The sequence below is a fragment of the Loxodonta africana genome, chromosome 11 (assembly GCF_030014295.1).
Source record: "Loxodonta africana isolate mLoxAfr1 chromosome 11, mLoxAfr1.hap2, whole genome shotgun sequence".
Taxonomy (NCBI): domain Eukaryota; kingdom Metazoa; phylum Chordata; class Mammalia; order Proboscidea; family Elephantidae; genus Loxodonta; species Loxodonta africana.
The window spans coordinates 92,712,146-92,724,720 of NC_087352.1; positions in this window are offsets into that span (position 1 = coordinate 92,712,146).

The window sequence follows — 12,575 nt, forward strand, 5'->3', positions numbered from 1 at the left end:
GGCAAGAAAATCAGGTTTGAGTTAGGGCATTTCGTATAGTGGTTAAAAGACTCTGGAGCCAGGCTATCAGAGTTTAAATCCTTGGCCTGGGTATATGATGTTGGACAAGTTATTTAAATATTATGTGCTACAGTGTCATCACTTGCAAAATGGGGATACCTGTTTCAGGATGTTTTGAGGATAAATGAGTTAATATGTGTAAAGTGAGTGGAATACTTCCTGACCCATGACAAGTATTGTATAGGCATTCACTGTTGGCTTGGTTATTACTCTACAGAAGACAGTAAGCAGGTCTGCAGGACTACAGGGCCAGAAAGGGGGCCCAGGCTCGGCCATTAACTAGCTACGAGTGCTATTTTTAATGCTTCTAAATTTCTATCTTCTCATCTGTAAGATGAGGGTATAGGCTACATGGATGGGCTTCCTGATTTCAAATCCTGTTATAATTTATCTAGCCTTCCATTTCATTCCTTCTTAAATGGAAACGTGCAGCGTTGTTGTGATAATCAAACTAAATAACAAATGAGCAATCACCACACTAACGTAAAGTTAATGGAATGGCAGTTTCTAGTGTCAGTATAGGATGTGTTCAGCATTATTATTGTGCTGTTGTTAGCTGCATTAGAGTCAGCTTCCACTCATAGTGACCTTACGTATAACAGAAATGAAATGTTGCCCAGTCCTGTGCCATCTTCGTGATCTTTAGTACGTTTGAGTCCATTGCTGCAGCTATCTTGTCAATTATCTCACTGAGGATTTCACTTGTTTTTGTTGGCCCTCTGCTTTACCAAACATGAAAACCCTGTGGATCACAACATTCAGTACCATCCAAGTCCCAGTTGCCATCGAGTTGATTCCATCTCATGGCAACCCCACATGTATTGGAGTAAAACTGTGCTCTATAGGTTTTGTTTTTTTTTTTTAATAATTTTTACAGTGTTTTAAGTGAAAGTTTACAAATCAAGTCAGTCTCTCACACAAAAACTCATATACACCTTGCTACACACTCCAATTACTCTCCCCCTAATGAGACAGCCCGCTCCCTCCCTCCACTCTCTCTTTTCATGTCCATTTTGCCAGGTTCTAGCCCCCTCCACCCTCTCATCTCCCTTCCAGGCAGGAGATGCCAACATAGTCTCAAGGGTCCTTCTGATCCAAGAAGCTCACTCCTCACCAGCATCCCTATCCAACCCATTGTCAACAGAAGGTCTGGGGTCCATGACCACCGGGGTCCTTCTAGTCTCAGTCAGACTATTAAGTCTGGTCGTTTTATGAGAATTTGGGGTCTGCATCCCACTGCTCTCCTGCTCCCTCAGGGGTTCTCTGTTGTGTTCCCTGTCAGGGCTGTCATCAATTGTAGCCAAGCACCATCTAGTTCTTCTGGTCTCTGGGTGATGTAGTTGCTGGTTCATGTGGCCCTTTCTGTCTCTTGGGCTGGTAATCACCTTGTGTCCTTGGTGTTCTTCTTTCTCCTTTGATCCAGGTGGTTTAGACCAATTGAGGCATCTTAGATGGCTGCTTGCTAGCGTTTAAGACCCCAGACGCCACTCTCCAAAGTGGGATGCAGAATGTTTTGTTAATAGATTTTGTTATGCCAATTGACTTAGATGTCCCCTGAAACCATGGTTCCCAGACCCCTGCCCCTGCTACACTGGCCTTTGAAGCATTCAGTTTATTCAGGAAACTTCTTTGCTTTTGGTTTAGTCCAGTTGTGCTGACCTCTCTTGTATTGTGTGCTGTCTTTCCCTTCACCTAAAGTCCTTCTTATCTACTATCTAATTAGTAAATGCCCCTCTCCCACCCTCACTCCCTCACCACTCTTGTAACCACAAAAGAATGTTTTCTTCTCAGTTTAAACTATTTCTCAAGTTCTTATAATAGTGGACTTATACAATATTTGTCCTTTTGCAACTGACTAATTTCACTCAGAATAATGCCTTCCAGGTTCCTCCATGTTATGAAATGTTTCACAGAAACCTCACTGTTCTTTATCAATGCGTAGTATTCCATTGTGTGAGTATACCTCTATAGGTTCTTTCATAGCTGATTTCTCAGAGTGCCAAGTCTTTCTGCCAAGGCACCTCTGGGTAGACTCAAACCACCAACCTTTTGGTTAGCAGCCAAGCATCAACCATTTCCACCATCCAGGGACTCCTACACACTATAAAGCTGTTATTAAAATATTTTAATATTAATTTCCAACTCTGGTAAGCTCCAGTTGTACTTCAAGTATAAAATTAGGTGGGCATAAAAGAAAGTATGGTAACAACAAAATCATTTTAGTAAAATGATCTGCTTCCTGCCCAGTGGTTTCCTCTTCCTCCTCTCTTCTCTTTACCCATCTCTTTCCTCTCAAACACTTATCCATGGAGTAATGGATTTTTAGAACTATGTGCATCCTTCTCATTCTTGATGTCCTCATGTTTGAATACACTCTGGCCCTTTTTTAAAATTGGATTTTTCTTGTATTCTTTTATTCTAGTAATATGTTTTGCCTACTGATATAAACATAAATGACTACTATACACGTGAATCTCCCTGGATGGAATACACAGGGAACACATTAACTACATCTATGGAAAGAATAGATAGGGACCCTCAGTGTCATCAGTCAGAACAAGGCCAGGGCTGACTATGGAAAAGGCCATCAATTGCTCCCATGAGAGTTGAAGATGAAGCTGAAGAAAATTAAAACAAGCCCATTACACCCAAAGTATGAACTTGAGTATACCCCACCTGAATTTAGAGACCATCTCAAGAATAGAGGTGGCACATTGAACACTAATGACCAAAGACCAGGCAAGTTGTAGGATGACATCAAGGACATCATACAAGAAGAAAGCAGAGGGTCGGGGCTAAGATGGCTGACTGGGTAGACGCTACCTTGGATCCCTCTTGCAACAAAGACTCGGAAAAACAAGTGAATCGATCACATACATGACAATCCACGAACGCTGAACAACAAACACAGATTTAAAGAGTTGACCTGAGTGACAGAGACTGAGAACGAACAACTACGGGGAAGCAGCGACTGTTTTCGGAGCCTGGAGCCAGCGTCCCAGTCAGGTAACCTTGGCGCCGGGCTTAGGACTGGGCGCAGGGGAGCTGAACACGACATCTGTGACGGCGCAAACACGGGCACAGCCCTAGCCCCCTGAACTGACCCCGGGAGGGGGCCCAGCCAGTCCGCACGGGTGGCACGGCCACATGGCTGGCGGGAGGAGAAGTCCCCGGGAGGCAGTGACTGGTTTTGGAGCCGGGAGTGCAGCGTCCCAGCCGGGGAACCTTGGCGCTGGACTTTGGATTGGGCACAGGGGAGCCGAATGTGGCATCCGGTCACAGGGCAAACACGGGGCGCAGCCCTACTCCCCTGAACTAACACCGGGAGGGGGCCCAGCCGGTCCGTGGGGGCGGTGCGGTGACGCGGCTGGTGGGACGAGAAGTCCCCAGGAGGTAGCAACTGATTTTGGAGCCGGGAGTGCAGCGTCCCAGCAGGGAAACCTTGACGCTGGGCTTTGGATTGGCAGCGAAGGATCTGACCGTGGCTTCAGTGGACCAGACCCTCAGGGACAATCTCCACACAGCCAGCACACATAGGTGACACGCCCCTCGGGAATCTCAGATAAAATAGTCATCCCAAGCAAGATAAGCAACTTTTTACTCTCTGCTGTTTTTCTGAACCCTCCCCTCCCCTTCCCAGGCGGCTTCATTAACATTGGAATTTCCTGAGCCAGAGGGAGAATGGCTCCAGCTCCATGGATTTGCTTTCCCCTTTTTTTTTTTTTGGTCTTTTCCTAACCCATTCTTCCGTCCTGAGAGAAGCAATCACAAAAAACCCAGGGACCAAAAATCCTTCCCTAATTGGACTAAAAACACAGAACCAGCTCCAGCCAAGCATATATGATCCAAATCTCAGGCTTTCATCCTTACAGGGAACAAGGTGGCTGTTATAATGCAAAGGCAGTTCTCATAGGGATCTGACTGCATTTTTTTTAGTGGATTTACTGGAAAAACAAGTTCCCCAGGTCTGATATTTCTGTTTATTCAACAGAGCCCTAACTGACCCACAACAGGGAACTGAGGGCTGAAGCTCCCCCCAGACCACCTAGCCTCTTGCCTTAGGGGTCTAAGGAGGGTGACACGTAGAGGTACTTGCATTGGGGGCCTAAGGTACAGCTGCAGAGCCCTCCCACCAAGGTGCTATAGGAATAGAGACACATCTACCTCACTGACACTTGGGGGAAGCCTGTCAGCATCCTGCCCCCCCTGGAGTGTGAACCCCAGCTGCTAATAGAATCTGGTGCACACAACTATCACCACTACTTCTTGAGGTGGATAGGTGTTAGGGTGCAGCATACACTTGATGACACAAAATTCGGATTCTACTCAAGAATAGTGAATAGACTCAGGCATATATATCTGGCAACAGCCCAAACCAGCTGGTAATACGTCATAAGTAAGTCAAGGACTACAACAAACAAGACAGCACAATCTAGTAGCCCATCCACGTATATTGAAAGAAAACAAAACAAGATAAGACTCAGTGAGCAAATATAGAATAAATCACTACTATATCAAGAAAATTTTTCTTTATATGAAGTGATGGCTCGGAGACAGTAGTCGATATCAAACCACATAAAGAAGCAGACCATGACAGCTTCTCCAACCCCCCAAACAAAAGAATCAAAATCTTTCCCAAATGAAGATACACTCCTGGAATTATCAGATACAGAATATAAAAAACTAATTTACAGAATGCTTCAAGACATCAGGGATGACCTCAGAAATGAAATAAGGCAAACTGCAGAAAAAGCCAAGGAACACACTGATAAAACTGTTGAAGAACTCAAAAAGATTATTCAAGAACATAGTGGAAAAATTAATAAGCTGCAAGAATCCAGAGAGAGACAGCATGCAGAAATCCAAAAGATTAACAATAAAATTACAGAATTAGACAACGCAATAGGAAGTCAGAGGAGCAGACTCAAGCAATTAGAATGCAGACTGGGACACCTGGAGGACCAGGGAATTAACACCAACATAGCTGAAAAAAAAAATCAGATAAAAGAATTTAAAAAAATGAAGAAACCCTAAGACTCATGTGGGACTCTATCAAGAAGGATAACTTGCGTGTGATTGGAGTCCCAGAACAGGGAGAGAGGACAGAAAACAGATAAAATAGTTGAAGATCTGCTGACACAAAACTTCCCTGACATCATGAAAGACAAAAGGATATCTATCCAAGATGCTCATCGAACCCCATTTAAGATTGATCCAAAAAGAAAAACACCAAGACATATTATCATCGAACTTGCCAAAACCAAAGATAAAGAGAAAATTTTAAAAGCAGCCAGGGAGAAAAGAAAGGTTTCCTTCAAGGGAGAATCAATAAGAATAAGTTCAGACTACTCAGCAGAAACCATGCAGGCAAGAAGGCAATGGGATGACATATACAGAACACTGAAGGAGAAAAACTGCCAGTCAAGGATCATATATCCAGCAAAACTCTCTCTGACATATGAGGGAGAAATTAAGATATTTACGGATAAACACAAGCTTAGAGAATTTGCAAAAACCAAACCAAAGCTACAAGAAATACTAAAGGAAATTGTTTGGTCAGAAAACCAATAATATCAGATACCAGTACAACACAAGGTCACAGAACAGAACATCCTGATATCAACTCAAATAGGGAAACCACAAAAACTAATTAAGAGTAATTTAAAAAAAAAATGCTCAAAACAGGGAATCATTGAAGTCAATATGTAAAAGATCACAGTAATCAAAAAGAGGGACTAAATACAGGTGGCATAGAACTGCCATATGGAGAGGGATACAAGACGATATAGGACAATACAAGTTAGGTTTTTACTTAGAAAAATAGGGGTTAATCCTAAGGTAACCACAAAGAGGTATAACAACTCCATAACTCAAGATAAAAGCCAAGAAAAACGTAACGACTCAACAAACATAAAGTCAAATACTATGAAAATGAGGATCTCACAATTTACAAAGAAAAACGTCTCAGCACAAAAAAGTAACTGGAAAAATGAAATTGTCAACAACACACATAAAAAGGCATCAAAATGACACCACTAAACAGTTAAAAAATAATAATTTTTTTTAAACACATCTATAATTACACTGAATGTAAATGGACTAAATGCACCAATAAAGAGACAGAGAGTCTCGGACTGGATAAAGAAACACGATCCGGCTATATGCTGCCTACAAGAGACACACCTTAGACTTAGAGACACAAACAAACTAAAACTCAAAGGATGGAAAAAAATATATCAAGCAAACAATAAGCAAAAAAGAAGAGGAGTAGCAATATTAATTTCTGACAAAATAGACTTTAAACTTAAATCCACCACAAAGGATAAAGAAGGACACTACATAATGATAAAAGGGACAATTGATCAGGAAGATATAACCATATTAAATATTTATGCACCCAATGACAGGGCTGCAAGATACATAAATGAAATTTTAACAGAACTGAAAACTGAGATAGACACCTCCACAATTATAGTAGGAGAATTCAACACACCACTTTCGGAGAAGGACAGGACATCCAGTAAGAAGCTCAACAGAGAAACGGAAGACCTAATTACAACAATCAACCAACTTGACCTCATTGACTTATACAGATCTCTCCACCCAACTGCTACAAAGTATACTTTTTTTTCTAGCGTACATGGAACATCTCTAGAATAGAACACATATTAGGTCATAAAACAAACCTTTGCAGAATCCAAAACATCGAAATATTACAAAGCATCTTCTGAGACCACAAGGCAATGAAGCTAGAAATCAATAACAGAAAAACTAGGGAAAAGAAGTCAAATACTTGGAAAATGAACAATACCCTCCTGAAAAAAGACTGGGTTATAGAAGACATCAAGGAGGGAATAAGGAAATTCATAGAATGCAATGAGAATGAAAATACTTCCTATCAAAACCTCTGGGACACAGCAAAAGCAGTGCTCAGAGGCCAATTTATATCGATAGATGCACACATACAAAAAGAAGAAAGAGCCAAAATCAGAGAACTGTCCCTACAACTTGAACAAATAGAAACTGAGCAACAAAAGAATCCATCAGGCACCAGAAGAAAACAAATAATAAAAATTAGAGCTGAACTAAATGAATTAAAGAACAGAAAAACAATTGAAAGAATTAACAAAGCCAAAAGCTGATTCTTTGAAAAACTTAACAAAATCGATAAACCATTGGCTAGACTGACTAAAGAAATACTGGAAAGGAAACAAATAACCCGAATAAGAAACGAGAAGGGCCACATCACAACAGACCCAACTGAAATTAAAAGAATCATATCAGTTTATTATGAAAAATTGTAGTGTAACAAATTTGCAAACCTAGAAGAAATGGATGAATTCCTGGAAAAACACTACCTACCTAAACTAACACAATCAGAAGTAGAACAACTAAATAGACCCATAACAAAAAAAGAGATTGAAACCGTAATCAAAAAACTCCCAACAAAAAAAAAGCCCTGGCCTGGATGGCTATCCTGCAGAGTTCTACAAAACTTTCAGAGAAGAGATAACACCACTACTACTAAAGGGATTTCAAAGCATAGAAAATGACGGAATACTACCCAACTCATTCTATGAAGCCACCATCTCCCTGATACCAAAACCAGGTAAAGACACCACAAAAAAAGAAAATTACAGACCTATATCCCTCATGAACATAGATGCAAAAATCCTCAACAAAATTCTAGCCAATAGAATTCAACAACACATCAAAAAAATAATTCACCACGACCAAGTGGGATTTATACCAGGTATGCAAGGCTGGTTTAATATTAGAAAATAATGGAATCCACCATATAAATAAAACAATAGACAAAAACCACATGATCTTATCAATAGACGCAGAAAAGGCATTTGACAAAGTTCAACACCCATTTATGATAAAAACTCTCACCAAAATAGGAATTGAAGGAAAATTCCTCAACATAATAAAGGGCATCTATACAAAGCCAACAGCCAACATCACTCTAAATGGAGAGAGCCTGAAAGCATTTCCCTTGAGAACGGGAACCAGACAAGGATGCCTTTTATCACTGCTCTTATTCAACATTGTGCTAGAAGTCCTAGCCAGAGCAATTAGGCTAGACAAAGAAACAAAGGGCATCCGGATAGGCAAGGAGGAAGTAAAATTATCTCTATTTGCAGATGACATGATCTTATACACAGAAAACCCCAAGGAATCCTCCAGAAAACTACTAAAACTAATAGAAGAGTTTGGCAGAGTCTCAGGTTATAAGATAAACATACAAAAATCACTTGGATTCCTCTACATCAACAAAAAGAACATCGAAGAGGAAGTCACCAAATCAATACCATTCACAGTAGCCCCCAAGAAGATAAAATACTTGGGAATAAATCTTACCAAGGATGTAAAAGACCTATACAAAGAAAACTACAAAGCTCTACTACAAGAAATTCAAAAGGACCTACTTAAGTGGCAAAACGTACCTTGCTCATGGATAGGAAGATTTAACATAGTAAAAATGTCTATTCTACCAAAAGCCATCTATACATACAATGCACTTCTGATCCAAAATCCAATGCCATTTTTTAAGGTGATAGAGAAACAAATCACCAACTTCATATGGAAGGGAAAGAAGCCTCGGATAAGCAAAGCATTACTGAAAAAGAAGAAGAAAGTGGGAGGCCTCACTCTACCTGATTTCAGAACCTATTGTACAGCCACAGTAGTCAAAACAGCCTGGTACCGGTACAACAACAGACACATAGACCAGTGGAACAGAATTGAGAACCCAGATATAAATCCATCCACATATGAGCAGCTGATATTTGACAAAGGCTCAGTGTCAGTTAATTGGGGAAAAGAGAGTCTTTTTAACAAATGGTGCTGGCATAACTGGATATCCATTTGCAAAAAAATGAAACAGGACCCATACCTCACACGATGCACAAAAACTAACTCCAAGTGGATCAAAGACCTAAACATAAAGACCAAAACGATAAAGATCATGGAAGAAAAAATAGGGACAACCTTAGGAGCCCTAATACAAGGCATAAACAGAATACAAAAACATTACCAAAAATGATGAAGAGAAACCAGATAATGGGAGCTCCTAAAAATCAAACACCTATGCTCATCTAAAGACTTCACCAAAAGAGTAAAAAGACCACCTACAGACTGGGAAAGAATTTTCAGCTATGACATCTCCGACCAGTGCCTGATCTCTAAAATCTACATGGTTCTGTCAAAACTCAACCACAAAAAGACAAACAACCCAATCAAGAAGTGGGCAAAGGATATGAACACACACTTCACTAAAGAAGATATTCAGGCAGCTAACAGATACACGAGAAAATGCTCTCGATCATTATCCATTAGATAAATGCAAATTAAAACTACGATGAGATTCCATCTCGCTCCAACAAGGCTGGCATTAATCCAAAAAACACAAAATAATAAATGTTGGAGAGGCTGCGGAGAGATTGGAACTCTTATACACTGCTGGTGGGAAAGTAAAATGGTACAACCACTTTGGAAATCTATCTGGTGTTATCTTAAACAGTTAGAAATAGAACTACCATACAACCCAGAAATCCCACTCCTCGGAATATACCCTAGAGATACAAGAGCCTTCACACAAACAGATATATGCATACCCATGTTTATTGCAGCTCTGTTTACAATAGCAAAAAGCTAGAAGCAACCAAGGTGTCCGTCAACGGATGAATGGTTAAATAAATTGTGGTATATTCACACAATGGAATACTATGCATTGATAAAGAACAGTGGGGAATCTGTGAAACATTTCATAACATGGAGGAACCTGGAAGGCATTATGCTGAGCGAAATGAGTCAGAGGCAAAAGGACAAATATTGTATAAGACCACTATTATAAGATCTTGAGAAATAGTATAAACTGAGAGGAACACATACTTTTGTGGTTACGGGGGGGGGAGGGAGGGAGGGAGGAAGAGGGTTTTTTACTGATTAATTAGTAGATAAGAACTGCTTTAGATGAAGGGAAGGACAATACTCAATACATGGAAGGTCAGCTCAACTGGACTGGACCAAAAGCAAAGAAGTTTCCAGGATAAAATGAATGCTTCAAAGGTCAGCGGAGCAATGGTGGGGGTTTGGGGACCATGGTTTAAGGGGACTTCTAAGTCAGTTGGCAAAATAATTCTATTATGAAAACATTCTGCATCCCACTTTGAAATGTGGGGTCTGGGGTCTTAAATGCTAACAAGCGGCCAACTAAGATGCATCAATTGGTCTCAACCCACCTGGAGCAAAGGAGAATGAAGAACACCAAGGTCACACGATAACTAAGAGCCCAAGAGACAGAAAAGGCCACATGAACCAGAGACCTACATCATCCTGAGACCAGAAGAACTAGTTGGTGCCCGGCCATAACCGATGTCTGCCCTGACAGGGAGCACAACAGAGAACCCCTAAGGGAGCAGGAGATCAGTGGGATGCGGACCCCAAATTCTCATAAAAAGACCAGACTTAGTGGTCTGACTGAGACTAGAGGAATCCCGGCGGTCATGGTCCCCAAACCTTCTGTTGGCCCAGGACAGGAACCATTCCCGAAGACAACTCATCAGACATGAAAGGGACTGGACAGTGGGTAGGAGAGAGATGCTGATGAAGAGTGAGCTATCTGTATCAGGTGGACCCTTGAGACTGTGTTGGCATCTCCTGCCTGGAGGGGGGATGGGAGGATAGAGAGAGTTGGAAGCTGGCAAAATTGTCACGAAAGGAGAGACTGGAAGGGCTGACTCATTAGGGGGAGAGCAAGTGGGAGTACGGAGTAAGGTGTATATAAACTTATATATGACAGTCTGACTTGATTTGTAAACGTTCACTTGAAGCTCAATAAAAGTTAATAAAAAAAAAAAGAAGAAAGCAAAAGGTCATTAAAATGACAAGAAAGAAAAGACCAAAATTGATGTCAGAAGAGACTCAAACTTACTCTTCAATGTAGACTAGCGAATGGAAGAAATGATGAAGTAAAAGAGCTGAACAAAAGATTTCAAAGGATGGCTCAAGAGGACAAAGTAAAGTACTGTAATGAAATGTACAAAGACCTGAAGCTAGAAAACCAAAAGGGAAGAATATGCTTGGCATTTCTCAAGCTAAAAGAACTGAAGAAAATGTTCAAGCCTCAACTTGCAGTATTGAAGGATTCAATGGGCAAAAAATTGAACGACGCAAGAAGCATCAAAAGAATATTTTAAAAAAAGGTGGAAAATTGCCTCCTTTGCCGTGAGACCATAAGAACTGGATGGTGCCCAACTACCATCACTGAACATTTTGATCAAAGATCCCATAGAAGAATCCTGATCTAAAGGGGAGAAATTCAGAACAGAATTTCAAATTCTCATGGACTCCAGATTTTCTGGAGCCATGGAGGCTGGATAAACCTTCAAAACTATTGCGCTGATATTAAAAGTTTGTGAGTGGCCATCTAAGATACTCCACTGGTCTCACCCTGTCTAGAGCAAGGGTGAATGAAGAAAACCAAAGACATAAGGGAAAAATAAGTCCAAATGACTAATGGACCACAAGTAACTACAGCCTCCACTAGCCTGACTCAAACACAACCAAACGGTGCCCAGAAACCACCACTGGCTGCTCTGACAGAGGTCACAATAGAAGTTCCTGGACACAGCTGGTGAAAAATGTAGAACAAAATTCTAACTCACACACACACAAAAAAACAGACTTAGTGGTTTAGCAAAGACTGAGGAAACCTGAAAGTATGGCCCCTGGGGATCCTTTCAGCTCGGTAATGAAGTCACTCCTGAGGTTCACCCTTCAGCCAAAGATTAGACGGGCCCATAAAACAAAATGAGACTAAATGGGCACACCAGCCCAGGGGCAAAGATGAGAAGGCAGGAGGGGACAAGAAATCTGGTAATAGGGAACCCAAGGTCGAGAAGGGGAGAATGTTGACATGTTGTGGGGTTAGCAACCAATGTCACAGAACAATATGTGTACTAATTGTTTAATGAGAAGCTAGTTTGTTCTGTAAACATTCATCTAAAGTACAATAAAAAAGACAGAGAAAAGAAAATGCAAAATGAACTGGAAACAAAACAAAACAAAAAAAAACTATTGCCTTGAGATAACCTTTAAACTTTAAACCAAACATATTCCCTGCAGTCTTCTTAAAACCAAACGATAGTTTAGCTTAACTAGTAAAAAAAGATCTGCCTTGAGCATTATGCTCTTTTAAGAACTATCTATATGAGATGAAATTGACAACAGCAACTTGAAAGATCAGATAGGAACCTTAGGTGGCAGTGAATTTATGCTCATGAGGGAACAAAAACTCAGAAAAGGTGGGTGAGAATGGTTGCACAACTCGAAGAATGTAATCAATGTCACTAAATGTTACGTGTAGAAATGGTTAATTGGTGCTTGTTTTGCTGTGTATATTCTTGACAACAACAACAAAATAAATAGAACTATATATTTTAAAAAAAGAATACGTAGGGCCTAAGGTTAGGGGAAAACAAGTTAATAAGCTGGCTAACGGTCAGTGC